The sequence below is a fragment of the Carcharhinus amblyrhynchos genome, chromosome 12 (genome assembly GCF_965287045.1).
Source record: "Carcharhinus amblyrhynchos chromosome 12, sCarAmb.v2.hapA, whole genome shotgun sequence".
NCBI lineage: Eukaryota > Metazoa > Chordata > Chondrichthyes > Carcharhiniformes > Carcharhinidae > Carcharhinus > Carcharhinus amblyrhynchos.
The window spans coordinates 28,851,333-28,875,545 of NC_137335.1; the positions used below are offsets into that span (position 1 = coordinate 28,851,333).

Here is a 24,213-nt window from a genome sequence, read left to right on the forward strand (position 1 = left end):
GAATGAAAATGGTAAAATCAGGCCCCAAGTGCTGACTCTGGGCGCAATTCAGATCCGACTTGGAAATCTGCTTTCAGGCGCCCCCATACACACTTAACCTAAAAAGAAACGTGAGTCTGAATCATGCTGTGAGCAGGGCTCAGCACGCCTGAAATGACTGGAGCTCAAACGCACATGCGCAGTTAGAAAAAAATTTGAAAAAGCGCACCGGTGTCAAATTGTTCCTGAGCTGTAGAAAGCAGAGAAAGTGACCTAGGAGCAAAAAGCAGAAGTGATGACCCCCACAGACATCACTGTTCCCCTTATCCACCCCCACCCCGCTACCCATACCGATCGCGACCCCTTGCCCCCTTCCCCCACCACTGATCACCCGCAGAATGGCAGTGGACCCCCCTGCCCTGCCCCCACAGAGATACATCTTACCCGCCTCCCCCTTCTCCCCAGAGAATGATCTGGCCTCACAGCCTCCCAACCACCCCCCCAGGTACATCTCACCTGCCTCTTTCTCCCTCACCCCCCCAACCAGACAACGATCTGCCCTCCCCCCACCCCCACCCTCCTCCCCGCCCCCATGCACCCACCCCGCCACCCTCCCCACCTCCCCTCGTCCTCTGGATGAAAAACCTTTTCCTCAGATCCCCACTAAGCCACTTACTTCTCACCTTAAACCTATGTCCTCTAGTCTTAGACATCTCTGCCATGGGGAAAAGATCTAATCTATCTGTGCCTTTCATAATATTGTATACCTCTATCAGATTCCCCTATCAGCTTCCAGTGCTCCAAGGAAAATAAATCCAGCCTATCCAGTCTCTCCTCATAGCTGAAACTTGCCATCCCAGGCAATATACTGGTGAATTGCCTCTGCATCTTCTTCAGTGGAATCATATCCTTCCAATATTGTGGTAACCAAAACTCACACAATATTCTGTGACCTAACCAGTGTTTTATAAAGTTGTATCAAGACATCCCTGCTTCTATTTTCTATGCCTTAGCTAATGAAGGCAAGCATTCCTATCTACTTGTGCTGCCGCCTTTAGTATCTATGGACTTGTACACCAAGGTCCTTTTGTTCTTCCATACTCCCTAGGAAGCTATTGTTCATTGTGCATATCCTATCCCTACTCAAACTCCCATAATGCATCACCTTACACTTATCAGGATTAAATTCCATCTGCCATTGTTCTGCCCAATTTATCAGCGAATCAATGTCAGTCTGTAGCCTAAGGCCAACCACCTATCAACAACACCACCATTTTTTATATCATCTGCAGACTTACTAATTATACCTTTTATATTCACACCCAAGTCATTTATCCACATTATATTGCATTTTCCAAGTATTTGCCCACTCAGTCAGCCTGTCCAAGTCACTCTACATCCTCCTAGCATCCTCCTCACAGCACACACCCAACCAGCCTACTGTCTTCTGCAAATTTGGAGATATTGCATTCATTAATCATCCAAATCATTAGTGTATTGTGAAAGCTGGGGTCCCAGCACTGAATCCTGCACTACCCGCCTCTCTGAAAAGCAGTGGTTTATTCCCACTCTCTGCTTCCTTTCCAAGGAGTTGGAATCCCTGAAAGATGAAAAAGTTCCCACCTGGCAGACAGATCAAAAAAAAAGTAAAAGCCCATGGATTACAAGATAATGCAGCAAACTGGATCCAAAGTTGGCTTAGTATCAGAAAACAAAGGGGAATGGTCAATGGCTGCCCTTGCGAATGGAAATCTATTTCGAGTGGTGTTCTACAGGGCTCACTGCCAACCATTTCTCCCCTCACTCGCACCCTTTCTCTCCTCTCCATTTCCTTCCCTCTGCAGCAAGTCTTCCATACTTCTTCCCTCTAAATCCTCCCTCATTATCCCATTCTTCCCCGTCTTACTCCTCTGCCACCTACGTTCTTTCTCTTCCTTCGTGTGGCATTATTCCCTCTGTAATTGCCTCCCTCACCCTCCACTTTATTAAATTTCAGTTAATGTTGTCCATTCCAACAGCCTGTCTATATTCTGTTGGAGACTATCACTACCATAGAATCATAGGATCCCTACTGTGCAGAAAGTTGCCTTTCAGCCCATTGAGTTTACACCGACTACCAGAGTATCTTATCCAAACCCACCCCCAACTCTATTCCTGTAACCCTGTACATATCAGCACCCCTTTCATATACTAGTCCTTCTTTTCTATAGCAACTCTCAGTTCTCATCCTCAGTATCAGTTCTTCTTTTTCCTCTGCTTCCACTCCTCTCCTCTAATTGGCCCACTTATCCGATATCAACCTTCATCTCTTATACTTGCCCTCCTCTCCCATTCTGGACCTTCTCTCCTGTATATGTCCACCTCCTGTATCAGTCACCCTTTGTGTTCCAAGAATGGCCCTAGAAACTAATTATAATTCTTGTTCTAATTTAATTGACCTGCCTGCCCTATGCAAAGCTGCTTAATATCAGTATTCATATTGAGAGACAAGTGTGTAGAGCTCATTCTGAATGAGACAATGCTGCATCTAGTTGAAAATATAAAACTATGTTTTATATGCTGTCTATAATCTGGAAAAACACAACCAACTCCAGTGGGACATAATGGTTCAGGTGCTTGGATTGTTTATTAACCAGAATATAAAGTGAGACAGTATTCACCCCAGGGAATTAGAGCATTTTAGGTGATGAAAAGCTCATGCTTGATGAGGAAGAATAACAAGGCTCAGAAAAGCATTACCTCATTTAAGATCTTCTCAAACTTTGTGTTAGGTGTCCCAAGAGGGTGAGATCCAAAGGAAGAACTATCACCTCACTGTGACTCTTTTCCCTCTTTACCTTGTTTCTGTAGATATTCCAAATCAATGCAGAGATCCATGAGCAGAAAACAATACAAAATCCAATACCATAATTTTCGATTTCAACACAATCCTACAGCGAGAGCCACAAAAATGGATCTCTAGTCATCCCTGGTGTTTGAGAGTGGTGTCAATGGTGGGTGCTCTGGTCAACTTCAATGAAAACTGCCTTTACACGGAGTTGGAATTACAACAATTAAAAGACATTTGGACAGGTACATGGATGGGAAAGGTTTACAGGGATCTGGACCAAATGCAGACAAATGTTTAGTTTAGGAAAGCCAATTTATATGGACGATTTGGGCCATAGGGCCTGTTTCCGTGCTGTATATTTCTATGACTCTACGACGACAATTCACAACCCACTAATTTGGCCATTGGAAACCTGACTGAATGAACATAATTATGCAAATTCCTGGAGCCTGCCTATTAAATGGTCTCCATTGTCTGATTTGAGACACCATCGTCGGAACTCTATGGTCCTGCCTGCCACAGGAATTGGAGCAGGCAAGGGGTGGAAAATGGAAAGGTCCATTGGCCTCAGGCTGGATTTTCCATTCTCAGATTGAACGAGGCCATAAAATCCCACCCCACGGTTTGCAAAATGAGCTTCTGTACTAACCTTTATTGTCAGATTTTCTACTTCAAAGGAATTATAATTATAACAGGAAATATTCTCCGTTCACTTCAATCAGATTAACTTCCTTTTCTTCAGAGGCCTGCACCACATTTTGTGCTTCTTTGCTGGAAGAATTTTGCCGTATCACTTGGAGATTAATACATTTTAATGTTTAATTCATCAGCAACCAATCAGTGCCTTCATTGTCTTAACATTTCAGAGGGCCTGCTTCATGTATTCTTCTAATAGCAATATAATAATTCAGATCATATTGTATATCAATCAATCCTGTATGCTGGCCTATCTTTTATAAATCTAGGATAGCACTTTCCCACTCGTCTCAAGTTAACCTTTGCTCAGATTTCCAGGCAATCTAGTAGCTGAATTATGATCATTCTGTGATCAGCATAACTTCCTTGTCAAATTCTTTCAGGAAGGTGGATTACCTCAATGTCTAACATAAGCTTTGACATCTCATCACTAAAAGCCAGGGCTGGGATTCTCCCAAAACAAAACTAAGTGTCCAACGAGTGGGAAAACAGAAATATTTTCTATCCATTTTTTTGAACATACTTACCAGAACAAATCTCCAACACGCTGTGCAGTGCACAGAATCCTCAGCGTGATTCCCTCTGGTAAGAAGGGAGTGGAACCTATTCCTGTCCGAGAGGCCAGCAGCATAGTGCTGAGCGAGCCACTGCACATGCGCCAAGCTGTCAGTGCAGAGATTGGTGCATACACACTGGCCCCCACATCGCCGACCTCCCATTGATGGCCAGCCCCCAAAACCCCCTAATCACCTGCCTTTCCGACCGCAGTTCCCCCCCCCCACCCAAATTGCTGGCCTACCGGACCTCCCCAGGCCAGCTCCCATGTCCACCCCTACCAGCCCTGATCTCCCCCCACCACCTGCAGCCAGCTCTGATAAGGACATAAGAACAGGAGTAGGCCATCTGGCCCCTTGAGCTTGCACCACCATTCAATAAGATCATGGTTGATCTTTTCATGGACTCAGCTCCACTTACCTGCCTGCTCACATCACCCCTAATTCCTTTACTGTTCAAAAATTTATCTATCCTTGCCTTAAAAACATTCAATGAGGTAGCATCAACTGCTTCACTGGGCAGGGAATTCCAGATTCAAACCCTTTGAAGAAGTTCCTCCTCAACTCAGTCCTAAATCTGCTTCTCCTTATTTTGAGGCCATATCCCCTAGTTCTAGTTTCACCTGCCATTGGAAACAACTTCTTTGCTTCTATCTTATCTATTCCCTTCATAATCTTGTTTCTATAAGATCTCCCCTCATTCTTCTGAATTCCAGTGAGTATAGCCCCAGTCTACTCAGTCTCTCCTCATAAGCCAACCCTTGCAACTGCGGAATCAACCTAGTGAATTTCCTCTGCACCTCATCCAGTGCCAGTATATCCCTTCTCAAGTAAGGAGACCAAAACTGTACACAGTACTCCAGACATGATTTTACCAGCACCTTATACAGCTGCTACATAACCTTACTGTTTTTAAACTCCATCCCTCTAGCAATGAAGGACAAAATTCCATTGCCTTCTTAATGACCTGCTGCATCTGCAAACCAACTCCTTGTGATTCTTGCACAGACACCCAGGTCTCTCTACACAACAGCATGCTGCAATTTTTTCCATTTAAATAATAGTCTATTTTGCTGTTATTCCTACCAAAACGGATGACCTCACATTTACCAACATTGTACTCCATCTGCCAGACCCTCATCCACTCACTTAGACTATCTATATTCCTTTGCAGACTTTCAGCATCCTCTACACTTTGCTCTGCCACCTATCTTAGTGTCATCCGCAAATTTTGACACACATTTGGTCCCCAACTCCAAATCACCTATGTAAATCATAAAAAATTGCAGTCCCAACACTGATCCCTGAGGCACACTACTAGTCACTGATTGTTTTTCTGGTTGACACTCATTTACCTCCACTCTGCTTTCTATTAGTTAACCAATCCTCTATCCATGCTAATACATAATCGTGGAACTGAACCAGTATCAGATCAGCCACGATCACATTGAATGGCAGGGCAGGCTCGAGGGGCGAGATGGCCCACTCCTGCTCCTATTTCTTAAGTTCTTATTAGCATGGATAGAGGCTAATACATTAACCATAACACCTTTATCGTATGTAGCAGTCTTTGGTGCGACAACTTGTCAAATGCCTTCTGAAAATCCAGATCTACAGCTTCCCCATTGTCCACTGCACATGTAATGTTCTGAAAAGAATTCCATCAACTTAGTCAAACATGAGCTTCCCTTCATGAACCCATGCTGCATCTTACCAATGGGACAATTTATATCCAGATGTCTCGCTATTTCTTCCTTGATGATAGATTCAAGCCTTTTCCCTACTACAGGAGTTAAGCTAACCAGCCTATAGTTACCCACCTTTTGTCTACTTCCTTTTTTAAACAGTGGCTTCACATTTGCTGTTTTCCAATCTGCGGGAATCATCCCAGAATCCAGCAAATTTTGGTAAATTACCATAAATGCATCTCCACCCACCCCCCCCCCCCACCTTCCCGATGGCCAGCCCTGATCCACCCCTACCCAAATAGCCAGCCTCGATCCACCCCTACTCCGATGGCCAGCCCCGATTCACTCCTACCCCGATTCACCCCTACCCCAATGGCTAGCCCCAATTCCCCCCATCCTGATGACCAGGCTGATCGCCCTCCCTCTCTCTCACGATGCTCCAGGTGCAGCATGGTAGTGGGTCCTCCCCAATAGTGGAACTACTTCTGACAGAGGTGGGGGAGGCACTAGTGGGCCCAGAGAATACCATCCAAAGGGCCCTTGCTGGTGTCTCCCAGTCCAGGCGTTAAGTACCTTTTCCTTTGAGATGCTCTTTAAAACTTACCTCTGTGACCAAATGTGTAGTGATCTATATATATAACATGTGACTGTATATAGCTCAATGTCAAATTTTGTCCAGCTACATTCTTGAGAAGCATATTGTGATATTATGTTAAAGTTGCTATATAAATGCAAGTTACTGCATCAGGAAGGAACAGCTTACTTTTTATAGGCTTCAAATTGCTAATTTTGTGGATGTAACATCTTTTTGTTCAATTGCACACTGTTTATTTAGCTGCAGTGACACAAAGGTGGTGAGCTGGAGGTGGGACGTGGTAAGCAGCACTGAGGAGCTGGGTGTATGAGACACTTCTGATTTATAGGGCTGCCACTAGGCTCTACCCCTGCTCGGAACTGGGCAAAATAAGTTATATAAAAAAAATGCATGCAATCCATGTTTATACGCTGACAGGTCCCAGTGGGACTATGATCAGGGTTCCCACAGAGTGGATTCTTGTGAACTGGGAGTTTGGGGTTCTAGCACAAGTTTGTTCTTCAGAATTTCCAATTCTATTGCAAATCACAATAGCACTGAATGTTTAAATCACTCACTGCCAGCGGGATTAGAAGATCTGGGCCACTATTTGACAATCCAAGGAACCTTTCCGAACTACCCAACACAATCAGCTATATCTGCTCTTCTCCAATAAGAACTCACCAAGCGCTGTTCCACCATCTTCAAATGGTAATCTGTTTACAGTTCTTATCATCCTATTACCAAAGAACTGGAGACTAAATGCAATAGTTTCCATGCCATCTTTAACTTTAGCCAGAGTCTCATGAACCTTAAAGTTCTGTGTACCATTCTAAAATCATGTTTTGTGAATTTGGAACTTCTAACTGGCAGGAAGTTATGATATCACTCTCCCTAAACTTATATTGTTACTCCTTTCAGTGTAATTTTTAACTTATGAAAAGCTCACACCATAGAATCCCTACAGTGCAGAAGGGGGCTATTCGGCTCAGCAGGTCTGCATTGACTCAGAGAATCAATCCCAAACCCGTAACCTTTTGCATTTACATGGCTAATCCGTCTAACCTACACATCTTGGGACACTAAGAAACAATTCAAAATGGCCAATCTACCTAACCTACACATCTTTGCTCTGTGGGGGAAAACTGGAGCATCCAGGGTAAACCCATGCAGACACAGGAAGAACACGTAAACTCCACACAGACAGCCACCCAAGGCCAGAATTGAACCCGAGTCCCTGGCCTCGTGAAGCAGCAGCGTTAACCACTGTACCACCAATGTTGATTTCTAGATTTTTGAGATCCTGCATTCTCTGCTTTTCCGCTGAGCCAGACCTATTTAAAATTTTCAGGACATTTTCAACTCATGTTACTCTGGCTACTAATGCTAAATCAGAAATTCCCTAGCCTATCAAGGTACTTTCTCTGCAGCAAGGCCTTTGAACATGATCAATACATTAAATCAAAGTGTTTTATTGTTATCTATGATTCAAATACAGTTTAACAGAAAGAATGTGTTTATAAATGATGTTAATGGAATGACTATAGACATTGAGCACTGCTGTATGATTGTTCCTGTCACTGAGGTGAATGTGACTTGGCAAATGACCAAAACGAAAATGTTCTGGCAATAGCTGAAGAAAACATCCATGAAAATCAAAGGCAGGCAATTACCCCCAGAGCCCAAAACACATGTCCGTGTACCCCTTTCTCCATCTCCACATGGTGTTTGATACAGCCAGCTAGGACAGCTCAAGTAGGGGTGCCTTCCAAGCTTCATCTTTCTCCAGTGCACAAAAGCCAGGAAGATCAAGTCAAACAGACTGGAGCTCTCATGTAGCTTCCCCATCTCCAATGATGTTAAGTAAGGGTGTGTTCTGGCACTGATTCTTTTCTCTATTTTCTTTAGTACGATGCTTCATGAGGCAAAAGCAGTCTTGACAAAGGGCTGGTACATCAGTTTCCTAACAGATAGCAGTCTCTTCAAAATGTGACAGCTATTGGCACATAAAACCACAGAACGGCTCGTTGTGGAGTTTCTGATTGCTGTTGATTGCTCTTTCATTGTAAATATGGAAGCGACAGTGCAGCTCATTGTAAGCTGTTTCCCTTTAGTCTTGCTAATAGTTTGAAGAGAGCTGAAGTGTAGTACCAAGCACGACCATGAGGAAATGACAATCCATTACACATCAACATTGACAGCAGCATTATAAGAACTATAGAATCCCTACAGTGCAGAAAGAGGCCACTTTATCCATCAAGCCTGCACTGACAATCCCACCCAAGCTCTAACTCTAACCCCACATATTTACCCCATTAATCCCCCTGACACTAACAGGCAATTTAACATGGCTAATCAATCTAACCCACAGATCTTTGAAACTAAAAACAGTAAACTGTTCTCCTAGCTGGGTAGCATTATCTCAAATGATGCCATTCTCATCAAGGACATGGATAATTGACTGTCCAAAAACTCCTTTGATCACTTCTGGAAGTGTACCTGGTGAAACCATTCACAACACACTTTTACCAAAACTCAAGCCTACAGAATGGTTATCATTTTCCTGTATATATCAGAATCATGGGTTCTGTGCAGAAAACAAATGAGCTAGCTGAAGCATCTCCATTAGTGCTGTCTTTTAATTAATCATGAACATTAGCGAGCAGGTCTGTATCATAGTAAAGTCCTCAAGAGTTGATCTGCCCAACATTGAATGTCTTCTCTTGCAATGTCAGTTACACTGGGCACATGTATCATTAATGGAGGATTCCAGAAAGCTAAAAGCTTTATGGTGATCTGTGCTCTAGCAAGTGACATCAAGGTGAACCTTGCAAATAACAACTGGAAAGACAGCTTTTGGCTAATATTGATCAATGCGTTTGCGAGCATGAGGCAACTGGCACAACTAGGAAAGCAACCTACAAGTTTGAAGATGCAAGCTGGTGAAAAAAGGCAGAGAACAGGAGCTATTTATACCAGAGCCATTCCAAACCAGAAGTTCCTATGATTCAACTGCTGAAGAGTTTGCAGATTGCTCACCATCAGGCCAATTATCACACAGGCAAACCTTCCCACCATCTTCACCTGTGAAGAGTGCAACATCATCATCAATACTAAAAAGTCAATCTTTCCTCAAATGTACATGTAGTCTTATCAGAAATTGAAAATCTATGAGGAATATTGTGTCAAATCTTGCTGCAGTGTACACCATTAAATTTTTTTGTACCCTTTGAATATATGATCATTTATGACAACTTGCTAGGGTACTGGAATGAATGGCATCTTGGAATAAAAATGGAATCAAAAAATCTATTTCCTCAATCAATGCAATTTGAAGATTGAGAAATATAAAAGACAACAGAGACTGAATATGAATTAAGAGTTGGTGAATCAAAGGTTAAAAGAGAAAAGATCATATTGAGAGAAGAAACAAAAAAATTACTACGTGCTTAAATAGTTTAAGAATGGTTCTGATGAAAACATCATGGTCTGAAATGTTAACATTCCACAAACGTGACTAAACTTGAATATTTCCAACATGTTGTAATTATTTCACCAGTTTAATTGATCCTTTTCCAGACTGGAGGTTGATTGGCTTTGCATTAACAATGATTGTATCATAAGTAAGTACTTTGCAAAGTTAGTATGAGAGGATTAGGTCCATGTTATTCATATGTAATTTGTGGAAGGTTTATGGATTAAAAATATTAACAGGGGGAGAGGGCGGGAATGTGGAACTGAGCCACGACAGATCAGCCATGATCTTATTGAATGGCGGGGCAGGCTTGAAGGGCCAGATGGCCTACTCCTGCTCCTATTTCTTATGTTCTTATGAATCAAAAATAATGAAAATACCCATCGAATTCTGGCCTCTATATCGAGGACAAAAATCCAAGAGGGTGGAAGTCATGGTTCAGCAATACAAAGTGCTGATTTGATCACACCTGTGTTTTCACTGTGGTCTTTCAAAGATCTTGCAATTTTTTGTACTTCTGCACACTCATCTCATTCAGATGTCTTACTATTTTCCTTCTTGGGAATATGTCTCTTGTTAGAATTAAACTACTTTTTAATCTTTCACCCATTGGGATAGAGTTTGATTCATTGTTTAATACAGAACAAACAGTACAGCACAGGCCCTTCAGCTTTGTCCAAAACCAAGATCAAGCTATCCCACTCCTAATCATTCTGGTGTGCTCCATGTGCCAATAACTGCTTGGAAGTTCCTAAAGCAGGCAGTCCATTCCACACCCCAACCAGAGTAAAGAGCCTAACTTGGACATCCCTCCTGTATCTCCCACCATGAACCTTATAGTTATGCCCCCTAATAAAGCGAGGAAAGTCGCAAACATTTAAAATGCCACTTTTAAAACTACCTCTAATCACCACTGTTGATTACCATGGTACTGTTATTGGTCATTATTACTGATACCAACACTGCATCATGTTGTCTTTATTTTAGAAGATCCACATATACCAACCATCTTGAAATTATGGTGCATGGTGATATCTCAACGATGAGCATATTAAGACTACGTTCAAATATGAACCATTTATGGCTAGTTTCCAACTATTCACACATCCAAGGTACGGTCATGCATGGTGCTATTTCCATGAATGGATTGTTGACAGTGTCTTAACATATGACTCTACACCTCATACAGCGGGCAGTGCTGTTCTCCAGTCTCACATTAATCCTTACCCTGCTCAGCACTTTCACATTACATGACATATAGGTACAAAGGGGTGCTAAGGGACAGGATTTTCTGGCTGCACTCACTCCAACACTGGAAAACCCCACTTGAGGTCAATGGCCCTTTTCATGGTCCTATCCACTACAGTTCCCATGGTTAGTAGGACAGGAAAATTACACCAAAGAATCTAGTGTTACTGGAAAAGAGACCTCCAAGAATGCAAAACTTACAATCAGCTGTCCTCCTTTTCTGGTATAGTTGTAGGAGCAATAACTTATTTTGAATGTCAATTACTTCCATCTTCCACTAAACATTGAGGTACTTCACTCAAAAACATCCTCTCAGTGACTAGTAATCCCCATGCTGACAATTGTAGATAGAATCTGGTGTGAGAAGTTTTTTGGGGATGGAAAGTCTGCCAAAATCCATGTTGGAGTCTTTGGGTCTGAACACTATTAGCAAAGAAGCACTTGAGGAAATAGGATATCTGCCTTGACATTAGCATTTCATACTTCTCATCATTCCCATCAATTTCCATTTTACGTTCAAGCTTCATAATCTGGACCTTCATCAGACCCACCGAATTTGCTTCTTAAAAACAGTGCAGCAAAGAAGGAATATTTTCAAAGGTCTGCCTGCCTTCTCAGGGGACATAAAAGCCAACAGCACTATTTGGCAGGGTAGCCCAGTTTCCTGCTCATTTAGATACCAAAGATTTTTCCGGCCATTCATTTTCCATGGTACTGTGTGCACATTAGTTGCTGTACGTTCCTTCAAATTAATGCTTCAAGTGCATGTTCAAAATGCAAGTTACTTCTTTCTTGATTCTGATCTCTCCCAGTGAGAAGTCTCTACCCACCACATCCATGCTTAACATCCAGATTCCATTTCTTCTTATTCATGGAATGAGGGTATCAGTGGCAAGGTCAGCACATTAACAGGGCACATTCAAATCCCATACCAGTGGAGGTTATTTATAAAGACCCACCTCAAATCTCCCCCCACTTGCCTGAAAAGCAGTGATTCTCAGGTTAATCACATCAGCTATCTCCCTCAAAAGGAGAAAGCAGTCTATGGTCATCTGGGTCTATGCAACTTTACCTTTATTCCATTTACAATTTCCTTTGCTCATCTTACCCGTTCACAGCTTCTCCCACCTCACTATGCCTTCACAGATCAGTGTGCACCATCTACGAGACAAACTACAGCAGTTCAATTCACAATTTCAGATGTGAAAGCTACCCATAACAAGATATAAACAGACTTGGGCTTAGATAGACAGATAATATTTGCATTGAGTGCCAGGTACTGACCATCTTCCACAAATCTCAATACTGCTGCTTGATATTCGATATGAACGTTTGAAGTCCCCACTGTCAATGGTCAGAGGATTCCCACAGACTGGCAAAGACAAATAGTGACAACAAAAGCTGGTGACTCATCTGACTCCATTTTCCACTACCTCCAGGGCACATGAAAGAACATGCTCCAGTTGCTTGTACAAGTGCCACTCCAAGGCAACATACCTGTTTTATCCTATATCTAGAGTGCTTTTATATATTAATACGAAAAAGGATAAGGGGAACAGGTAGGGAAGTGAATTTGAGACTAGGGAGAAATCAGCCATGATCTGATTGAATGGTTAATTTGCCCATGTCAGCTCCCAATTCCAATGTAAATAAAGAATACTCAGGTAAGGACCCATTTCTAGTTACCATTTTAGGGCAATTACCTGAAATACTTGTTAGGCAACAGCTGCAGTGGTGTATAGAATTTACTTATTCTATTATGGGAAGCAGCTGTATTAGAATGGGTACAGGTTACCAGGATTATATAGCATCAAGGAAACATTAGGTAAGCTAGGACCATTTTCTTCAGGAAGAATTGCTGTGTGAATATCTAGGTAGCTTTACCATTCCAGACAGAAGGGAACTTCAAATCATTTTTCAATAGGTACAGAAGCACACAACACCTGGGCATGTTCTTCAGTCATAACCCAACAAGAATAAGTCTTGCTGCTCTCAGCTAGCATTTCCATCATGGATCTCCACAAAGTTACTCCTCAATTCTCCAGAAGAGGAATTTTAGTCAGTATATCCCTAGATGTGCTTTTAAAAAATTGCCTCAATAACCTTTGAAAGATACATCCAAATAACATGGTCCCCAAAAGCAAAATACTAGGTTTGGAAAATACTCAACCAAATCTGTAAAGACAGATGAACTTTCATCAGACCCCTTTCTACTGTCATCCTGTTTCCTCAAAGGTGTACCAGCCAGGAGGACAGAATTGGCCAAGGCTAAATTATGAATTATACTAGCCATAAATAAAGTGGAGAACATTTGAAAGGAACAATTCAACAGTGGTTAGCACTGCTGCCTCACAGTACCAAGGACCCAGGTTCAATTACAGTCAGTGTAGAGTTTGCACATTGTGTCTGCATGGGTTTCCTCTGGGTGCTCCAGTTTCCTGGAGGAGTTCTTGGAATGCTGCCAGGATAGTTTCCTTGAACAGCGTGTGTTGGAACCGACGAGGGAGCGAGCAATATTGGATCTGGTGTTATGTAATGAGGCGGGTAGAACTAAGGACCTTGTGGTGAAGGATCCTCTTGGGGAGAGTGATCATTGTATGGTGGAGTTTCTGGTGCAGATGGAGGAGAAAGTGGGTTCCCGGACACACGTCCTTTGTTTGAACAGAGGGGAGTACGCTAGGATGAGAGAAGAATTGGCGAATGTTGACTGGGGGAGCGCATTGGAAGGTAGGTCTGCTGAGGAGCAGTGGAGGATCTTTAAGGAGATCTTTCTTGGTGCTCAGCAGAAATTTATTCCGATGGTTAAAAAGGACCGTAGGAGGAGAGGTATTAAGCCGTGGATAACGAAGGAGGTGAAGGAAAGTGTTAAATTAAAAGCGTTTAGAGTAGCTAAGAGTAGTGGGCGAGAAGAAGATTGGGAGAGGTTTAAATGTCAACAAAGATTGACAAAGAAGTTGATAAAGAAGGGTAGGAGAAACTATGAAGCTGGGCTAGCGCTTAATATAAAAAATAGCAAGAGTTTTTATAAATATAAATAAAAAGGAAGAGGCTGGCTAGGGTGAACGTTGGACCCTTAGAGGATGAGAGGGGGGACTTAGTGGTAGGGGTTGGGGAAATGGCTGAGGTCTTGAATAACTTTTTTGTTTCGGTCTTCATGGAGGACGTGAATAATTTGCCAGGTGTTAGCGATGGAAAGGTGGTAGGACTGGAGGGTCTCAATGACATTATTGTTACTAGAGAGGCAGTGCTCGACAGACTGGAGGGACTGATTGTGGACAAGTCCCCAGGACCAGATGGAATGCATCCGAGGGTTCTGAAAGAAATGGCGGAGGTGATAGTGGATGCCTTGGTGATTATTTTCCAAATGTCGCTGGATTCCAGGGAAGTGCCAGAAGATTGGAAAACAGCTAATGTTACGCCGTTGTTTAAGAAGGGTGGCAGGCAAAAGGCGGGGAATTATAGGCTGGTTAGTTTAACGTCTGTTGTAGGTAAAATGTTAGAATCTGTCATCAAGGAGGAAATAGCGAGGCATCTTGAGGAGAATTGCCTGATAGAGCAGACGCAGCACGGTTTTGTTAAGAACATAAGAAATAGGAGCAGGAGTAGGCCATCTGGCCCTTCGAGCCTGCCCCGCCATTCAATAAGATCATGGCTGATCTGTCGTGGCTCAGTTCCACTTTCCCGCCCTCTCCCCATAACCCTTAATCCCCTCTCTTATCAAAAACCCATCAACCCGCTTCTTAAAAATATTTAGCGAGGCAGCCTCCACCACTTCAACGGGCAGAGAATTCCAGAGATTCACCACCCTTTGAGTGAAGAAGTTCCTCCTCAACTCCGTTCTGAACCGCCCCCCCTTTATCTTGAGGCTGTGCCCCCTAGTCCTACTGTCTTTTTTGAGCGGGAAGAGTCTTTCCACCTCTATCCTATCCATCCCATTCATCATCTTATACGTCTCAATGAGATCTCCCCTCATTCTTCTAAACTCTAACGAGTACAAGCCTAGTTTATTCAGCCTCTCCTCATAGCTCAACCCCCTCAACTCCGGTATCAGCCTAGTAAACCTCCTCTGCACTCCCTCCAAGGCCAAAATATCCTTGCGCAGGTGCGGCGCCCAAAACTGCACACAGTACTCCAGCTGCGGCCTCACCAGTGCCCTATACAGCTGCAGCAAGACCTCCCTACTTTTATATTCAATCCCCCTCGCTATGAAGGCCAGCATCCCATTCGCCTTCCTGACCACCTGCTGCACCTGCAGGCTGGGTTTTTGCGACTCATGCACAAGGACCCCGAGGAAGTCGTGTCTGACAAATTTATTGGAGTTCTATGAGGATGTGTCTAGGGCGGTGGATAGAGGAGAGCCAGTGGATGTGGTCTTTCTTGATTTTCAGAAGGTGTTTGATAAGGTACCTCACAAGAGGTTATTGCAGAAGGTAAGGGGGCATGGAGTTGGGGGTAGGGTGTTAGCGTGGATAGAGGACTGGTTGTCAAATAGGAGGCAGAGAGTGGGGGTTAATGGGTGCTATTCGGATTGGCAGATGGTGACTAGTGGAGTGCCCCAGGGGTCGGTGCTGGGGCCTCAGCTATTCACCATTTATATAGATGATCTGGAGGAGGGAACCAAGTATATGGTGTCAAAATTTGCTGATGACACTAAGATTGGTGGAATGGCAAATTGCGCAGAGAGTGTGGAGAGTCTGCAGAAGGATCTAGATAGGCTGGGCAAGTGGGCCAGGAAATGGCAAATGGAATTTAATGTTGGCAAGTGCAAGGTGGTCCACTTTGGTAGGAATAATGGTAGGAAGGACTATTACTTACGTGGCGAAAAACTGCAGCAGGCGACGGTGCAGAGGGACCTTGGGGTCCTTGTGCATGAGTCACAAAAACCCAGCCTGCAGGTACAGCAGGTGGTCAGGAAGGCTAATGGGATGCTGGCCTTCATAGCGAGGGGGATTGAATATAAAAGTAGGGAGGTCTTGCTCCAGCTGTATCAGGCATTGGTGAGGCCGCAGCCGGAGTACTGTGTGCAGTTTTGGTCGCTGCACTTATGCAAGGATATTTTGGCCTTGGAGGGAGTGCAGAGGAGGTTTACTAGGCTGATGCCGGAGTTGAGCTATGAGGAGAGGCTGAATAAACTAGGCTTGTACTCGTTAGAGTTTAGAAGATTGAGGGGAGATCTCATTGAGACATACAAGATGATGAATGGGATGGATAGAATAGAGGTGGAGAGACTCTTCCCGCTCAGGAAGGACAGTAGGACTAGGGGGCACAGCCTCAAGGGGGGGGGTTTAGAATGGAGTTGAGGAGGAACTTCTTCACTCAAAGGGTGGTGAATCTCTGGAATTCTCTGCCCATTGAAGTGGTGGAGGCTGCCTCGCTAAATATTTTTAAGACGTGGGTTGATGGGTTTTTGATAAGCAAGGGGATTAAAGGTTATGGGGAGAGGGCGGGAATGTGGAACTGAGCCACGACAGATCAGCCATGATCTTACTGAATGGTGGGGCAGGCTCGAAGGGCTAGATGGCCTACTCCTGCTCCTATTTCTTATGTTCCTCCCACACTCCAAAAATGTGCAGGTGAGCTTGATTGACTATGCTGTACTGTCCATTGGTGTCAGGCTGACTAGCAGAGCAAATACATGGGAGCTACTGGGATCAGGCCTGGATGGGATTATGGTCCCTGTAGACTTAATAGGTCCAATTCTATGAACCCCACAAGGTGAATCTGTGCCCTTTGTAAAGTTTAAGGAAATAGCAGCAAATTTGAGGATTGGGAGTGTTACAACTGAACAAGATGCAAACCAACTAAGCCAAAAACAGAAAAGCAGATTACAAGAGCTTTTACAAATCTGTAAAGATCATAAATTACCATGGTACCAAACACTGCTGCCTTGGCTCCAGAGACTTGGGTTCAACACCAGACCCTATTCCCATGCATTCACCCCAAACAGTTCTTCAACACTAAGGGGCAATTTAGCATTACCAATCCATCTAACCTGCACATCTTTGGACTGGGAGGAAGTCCAGTCAAACATGGAGAACATGCAAACCACAGTGACCCATGATGGGAACTGAACCCAGATCTCCAGTGCTGTGAGGCAGCAATGCTAACCACTGTGCCACCATACCATCCCAAACTTTGGTTATTACCATATGACTTTGGCTGCACAAAGCAGAATATTTTAAAGGTGTGAAACCTATTAATGTTGACATTTAAAAGGAACTTGAATGTGCATACACCAGAAAGTTACACTAGCATACGAGCAATTAGGAAAGCAATGGCATGTTGGCCTCAATGGGAAAAACCACAGCAAAGGTGTACTAGATTAGAGCCCAAGATTGTCTCACTTATCTAATTGCAACTATTCTAAATGTCATCTCAATAACCACCCACCCCCCAATGTGTTATCCAATCTAGACAGTCCAAATCATTTACAAACTGCAGATCCCTCTGGAACATCAGTTCCCACAGTTTGCCAGTTGAAAATGAAAGCAATGTAACTTTTTAAACTCTTTATTAACTTCTTGTAAACAGGCTACACATTAGTTCAAGAACATGGACAAGGACAGCAAGATGAAACTACATATTTGTTGGGGATGCCTTCAGAACATGATGACACCTGCAAAACAAAACAAGGGAACTTAGTACAGAAGCTACAGCAAGGACTTGAACACTGCTAGCATTACATGGCACACTATAAAGCCCCAAGCAGGCTTCAAATACTGTCAATGCAGCCTTTGAAACCATTTATACCCAATACCATTTTCTCAAGCTATTCTGCATCCCAACTACAAATAGCAAGAAGCATTAAAATTATGACAACTGTCAACTTCATTTTAACATTCAATTTTGTGGGATGTGAGCATCGTTAACAAGACCAGCATTTACTCAAGTAAAACTCAAGGAGTTTCTTCCCTGCTGTTGTCAAACTTTTGACTGGACTTACCTTGCATTAAGTTGATCTTTCTCTACACCCTAACTATGACTGTAATACCACATTCTGCATTCTTATTTTCTCTATGAACGAGACGTTTTGTCCATGTAGTACACAAGAAACAATACTTCTTGCTGTATGCTGATACATGTGACAATAAATTAAATTTAAAAAGTGCTGTGTCTGTGTGGGTTTCCTCCAGGTGCTCCAGTTTCTTTCCACTCTCCAAAGATATGGATGTTAGGTTGACTGGTCATGCTAAATTGCCCTGTCAGGGAGATTATTATGGTAAATATGCAGGGTTACAGGGCTAGGGCCTGGGTGGATTGTGGTCAGTGCAGACTTGATGGGCCCAAATGGAGTCCCTACAGTGCAGAAGGAGGCCATGATTCTCTATGGGCAAAGCCCTTTTGTACATCTTGTATATTACACACTTCAGTATTAAGATAGAGCAAATGCTTAAAGAATGAACAGGGCACCAATGAGATAATGTGCTTTGCCATTGGTGTTGAGCTTCAGCAATTTCAGAGCCACATACCTGGGAAAACAATTTGTGCTTTGTAGAGGGTAAGACAGGCACTTGCATTCCAAAGTTTTGTTTCATGCAGTTAAGATTACATCAGTATTTAAAGAATTGCAAACAGTATTGAACACTGCAGCCATTAGCAACATTTTCACATCTTGCCTTTGGATGGAGGGAATGTCATTGATGAAGTAACTTAAGTTCAATGCAGCTTAGGACACTACCTTGGAGGAACTCCAGTCTTGGGGCATTGCTGAAGATCAGTTTCCAGCCAGCATTTTTTGTTGTGCTGGTCATGACTCAAACCAACAAACAGCTTTCCCCTTGATGCCATACTATAAAAGCTCCGTGATCAATGGCAGTATCCTAATGGTTTAGCAAGCCAGCCACTCAAGTTGTATCCAACTGCTATTGACTTAATCTATTTAAAAAAGGATGATTTATATGGATATGCTAGTGGGCTTCACAACTGAATAACCAGAGCATAAATGCACAGAAATGTCGTAAAAACAAACCAACAGAAATGAAATGTCTAATCTCAGCAGTCAGATCCGTTTGAGTTTCATCAGGGGTGTCAGGGTTGGGATAGTGACATCACTGATTAGACCATTTTGGGAAGTGATATTGAATGGAAGGGTATTTTCACTTATCCTTGATCCATGGCAGAATACTTCTATTACCTCAGCACTGTGGCGAAAATGAAAAACCCTTACAGGATTACAATGCAAATCAAAACCCTCGAGGCACTGATCAAATTTCAACAAGTAGTTCGATAAGGGCACACTTGTGTAACAAAAGATCAAATCTATTCCAAAGTGTTGGAATTTCCACAATTAAGTATTTCAATTGATAATACTCAACTTACTTTCAGCGACTGCAGTAAATATCAGATTTGGTCAATTTAGAGCTTCTCTTCATCATAACTCATGCATAGTTGAGGACACCTAAAAAGTAGCATCAGCAGACTGTCACATTTCAAAGATGATATGACACATCAAGACAATTGGAAGCTATTGCCACAATTGTACCCTTGTCAATTAGAATTTCAGCTTTGGAAACTTTTGCCAACAACCAAGATAGGAACAGATTATGCTAAAAAGACCCTTGGAATGGCCTAACTGGCAACAGGGTTGTTAGCTTGGACAATCATTCCAAAGTGAGTCAGGAATTGGGAAATCATACTGAGTTTTGAAAGAAAATCTTAACCTCTTGGGCTGATTTACAGTCATTGAAGTTCAAGTTGCAATCTCTTGCTGCAATAATCGCTCAGCACGTGTATGGCCTTGAGGTGCTTTTAATTACAGACAAGGGTTGCAATGTTGCCCAGAAGCGGTAAAAGGCTACTGCAGACCAGTAATTAAGTAAAGCCAGGCATGTAATTAAGCTTTGCAGAAAAGATTCTCAGCACGACCTCTCGTTACCAACAAACAGCAAAGGCACACTACATCCATCCCCACATGCACTAAAAAGATAAATCTCACTTCAGACAAAATTACATTCCCAGAAATTATACATGAGCAAAACATTAAAACCAGTTACCTGCGACCATCACTAAAAGGATCAAACTTCTGGAAGGTCATCCATTATGTGGGGATGACTGTACCTTTAGATACATAAAGACAGAGAGGAGAGCATGGTTAGACCATTTCGCAATAGATATAATAACTCATGAGCAGATCTGGAAATATCCAAGGTGAGAAACAAAACTACAAATCAATGCCTTTCTCCTCCTGCAATCTCAAGTTTCTCCACAGATGCATTTTCAGCACCTAGTGCATTTCATTTCTGTATTAAGCAAGTTGGTCAAATCTCAGGAGTCAGATCCGCATTTTTTCATCAGAAACATCAGGTTCTGGATTTTTCATCATTGATAAGACCAAGAATCAAATGAAAATAAGCATGCACAATAGCTGCACCACAAGCCCACCCTTACTTGCTAAGTCTAACTCACATTTCATAAAAAACATAGTACACAAGCATTAAAGCTGACAGAGGGATAAAGGGGACCAAAAAGACAGGCCAAGAACTAATTGGAATTGGAGTAACGCAGCAGCACAGCCTCTCAAGCAATCAATGTGAAGTACTGAGGGGATTGTCCAAAATACAATTATTAAAGTGCAAGAACACCATGCCACAACTTGGTCAAGATAGAATTATGCCCTGATACAGTGGCAGGAATAGTTTTAACTTTGCAGATAAAAGGGAACAAGGAAAGTTTGAGTGAAACGTAACTCCAGAGCAGGGGCTTTCCATGCATCCTCAAATGAACATACTGTTGTTGAGTGACCAAAAAATTTCGTAAAAATCACTATAATGCAGGTCATGTGACCCGAGTCTGCACTGACTAATTGGACACAATTCATTTAAATTGGGACTTGGCTGTACAGTTGGCTGGAGCATGTGCAAGAGGGTGGTGAGTGAGTGGAATCAGCTGCCATCGGTGGAGGTGGAGATGTGTTAGGGTTTAAGAGACTTCTGGACAAGTACGTGGGGCTCAATAGGATTGAGTGTTATAGGTAAGCCTAGTAGGTAGAGTTACGATCGGTGCAACTTGTGGACCAAAGGGCCCGTTTGTGCTGTAGTTTTTCTATGATTCTAAGTAACTACTATAGTTACAGTGGACATACACGGGACAAGAATTTAGGAAAGATGGCAACACAGTAATGCCACTGGACTTGTAACCCAGATGCCTGGATTCTGGGACAAGGGTGCATATCCAACATCAAACTGGTCTGATTTTATCTGGTCTGTAATAGTGACCAGGAGACTTGTCAATTATATCAAACCCATCTGGTTAACTAATGACCTTGAGGGGAAGGAATCTTCCAACCATAGTTTGACCTACATACAACTGCAGACCTATAGCAGTGTGGTTGACTCTTAAATGACTTCTGAAATTGTCTTGCAAGCCATTCAGCTCAAGGGCAACTATGGGTGGGTATTATACACCACACTCACCACTAATATCCAAACCTCATGAAACCAAGATAAAAAGGACAATTAATGTCACTCTGCATCAGCTAGGACACACTGAAGTTACTAAAAATGATTTTCCTCCTACAGACGGCAGGAATACCTGCAATTACGTGCATCTACCACTGGACACGCTGACTTGCTTTGCAGCTACTTCATACATTCTAACTGAGCTACGGCCAACAGGGATAGGAAAATGCCAACAATTAACTACTATAAAAACATCAAGTTTCATCTATCCCAAATAGTTCAGCAATTATTTGAGGAAATAAAAAGAAATCAAGAATAATTCCCACATACCTACATTTAAAGGACTTGACTCTGAAGAAGTCATACATGAACTAATTCTTTCCACGAGATGCTTCTGAACATGGAGTTTTAAGCATTTTCCATCCTACAAAAAAGTCAAATTTCACAAATCTGAACCACAAGTTTTTGCATTAGACTACTATGTTAAGGATATTTTGATGATTAATATTCCACATTGTTATAACAAAGGAGCAGTCCCTACAGCCTAGTCCACCGTTCCATACAATCACAGCTAACCTTGTCTCAACCTCAACTACTCTTTCCTGCTCATTCTCAATCCTTCAAACCATTACTACCACCTCCTTAAATTTACACAATGTCCTGACATCCACCACTCGGGGTAGCAAATTCCAGATTCACCACTGAGAAGTAGTCTCTCCATACCGCTCATTTTAAACCTGCTATCCCTTGTTCAGATTTAAAACACGACCTCTTGTTCTACTGGAAAAAACACCCGCAATATGTCTACTCTACCAATACCTGCAAATAATACAAGCCTCTTTCAGATCTCCCCTCCTTTTAAACGCCAGAGAACATAGCTTAAACAGCTCAAATTCTTGAACCCCTCATCTCTCTGGCTTCTTAATCATCTCTAACCCCACTAGATCTGTGCTCAAATAAGGGGTCCAAAAATTTATATTTTATTCCATTTGCTTTCGTTGTTACCTGGTGCACCCACATTAAACTCCATTTACTACATTTTGGCCAATTCACCTATCTACATTAATCCCTATTTTTATTTCCTCATTACTATTCCACCCATTAGTATTTATAAGTTTTTAAAAATATTCTAAACCTTCTGTCCCTGTCTCCAAGTCATTTAGAGATGACAAATAGTTGGTGTCCCAAACCTTGTGGCATCACACTAGTTACATTTTGCCAACCAGAAAAAGATCTATTTATCCCAACATTCTGCTTTCTGTTGTTTAGTCAGTCTTCAACCAAAGTTAATAAATTAGTCCTAATACCAAGCAATCTTAATCTTCTATGCAATATCTCAACTACAGAATCCCCATTATGCACTTGGCTTGTTATATTTTATACAAAGAACTTTCATTAAACTATGCCAACTCTAATAGGCATCGCTTTTCAGCTTTTGGAAAGCTGAAACAGAATTCATTACTTGCTTAGTAATGGATTCTAACTTCACAATAAGACATTAAACTGGTTTTAGCTGACAAAAAGACGATCTAGACTCAAAGCGTTGGCTGTTTTCTCTCCACTGATATCACATCTACTCAGATCTTGTTTTTGTTTCAGATTACAACATTCTCAGCATTTTACTTTTACATTATGACCAATAGGTTCCTACCTTCTGCCTCTTCTCTTGAAAAGGGCATTGCAATAGCATTTTCCAAATTCATTAAAATCTTTCCCACATGTAAGGAATTTTGGAATACAAGTGGATCCACCTCTCTACTACCACTTCTCTGTTCAATACTCTTATTGATATTTAATAACTTAACAGTCCGAGAAGTGAATTTCCCAGCACAGATCTCCCACATCCCTCTCTCCATTCTCGAGGGTGGAAGCCTGTGAGGAACTAGGCGTCGCCACGTGGCGGCCATCGTAGCTCAGGGCTATAAATTCGCTCATTTTTATTACAACTGAACGACAGCGTCTATCCACGGACTATAAACATTATAAGCAGACGGAATTCCGGGGAAGGGCGAGAACAATTTGAGGCACGGTCCTACAGCCACCCACTCATCCGAACTTTTCAACACGCCTGTCCCGAGCACAAAGAGAGCAGGCGTAATGGCCGCTCACCTTATAAAGGCCAACTCCGCGGCGCTCCATGTGACGTCATCAATATGCGCGCGCAGGAATTCCGCATTCACTCTGGATGGGGAGGTCGTCCACACGGCAGACGTGCACGCGCATGCTCCGTGCTTCTGCCCTGGAGCAAGGCCCAGAGAGAATCAGCAAATCTAGCTGGGAGTTTGACTCTGCAGGAGATTCAGTTGGTGCTTTCCACATCCTAACAACTCACTGTTTGGACATATTTTTCATCTCTGTGCCAATCGGCTTAAATTTGACTGTTTGGGAGAGTAAATACATAAATGTTCTAAATAATCTTTTTATTGTTCCAACGAAACTCTCATCATTTATAACATCTTTTCGGCTTGCCCTTAGTCTCTGCAAGGAGAACTAAGACTGTCTCATTTTTTCCAATCTCCTCACATATCTGAATTCTCTCATTCCTGGTATCATCCTGGTGAACATAACTCTCAAATTTGAAATCATGCAGGAGGGGGCCATTTGGCCCATCGCATCTGCACCAGCTCAATGCAAAAACAGAAAATGATGGTAAAACTCAGCAGGCGTGGCAGCATCTGCATTGAGAGGGAGAGAGAGAACCAGAGTTAACATTTCAAGTCTGTAACAGGGAATTACAGACTGGTCAGAGGGAACCACACCATGCCTAGGCAC

The 24,213-nt window shown here is 42.6% G+C and overlaps 1 long non-coding RNA gene and 2 other non-coding genes across 4 annotated transcripts; all 3 read right to left on the reverse strand.

Moving 5' to 3' along the window:
• Nucleotides 1–17,538: 17,538 nt before the first annotated feature.
• On the reverse strand, nucleotides 17,539–23,614 carry LOC145350879 (uncharacterized). Of its 2 annotated transcripts, none has more exons than XR_013888257.1 (5): nucleotides 23,551–23,614; nucleotides 21,772–21,865; nucleotides 20,038–20,101; nucleotides 19,364–19,442; nucleotides 17,539–17,660 (listed from the first exon to the last, which is right to left on the reverse strand). It is a non-coding gene; the product is annotated as an uncharacterized LOC145350879 (long non-coding RNA). The 2 variants fall into 2 exon arrangements; XR_013888256.1 differs by lacking the exon at nucleotides 23,551–23,614 and adding an exon at nucleotides 23,093–23,540.
• LOC145351244 (small nucleolar RNA SNORD50) lies at nucleotides 19,034–19,101 on the reverse strand. The gene has a single exon (XR_013888361.1). It is a non-coding gene; the product is annotated as a small nucleolar RNA SNORD50 (small nucleolar RNA).
• LOC145351243 (small nucleolar RNA SNORD50) lies at nucleotides 20,306–20,371 on the reverse strand. The gene has a single exon (XR_013888360.1). It is a non-coding gene; the product is annotated as a small nucleolar RNA SNORD50 (small nucleolar RNA).
• Nucleotides 23,615–24,213: the final 599 nt, after the last annotated feature.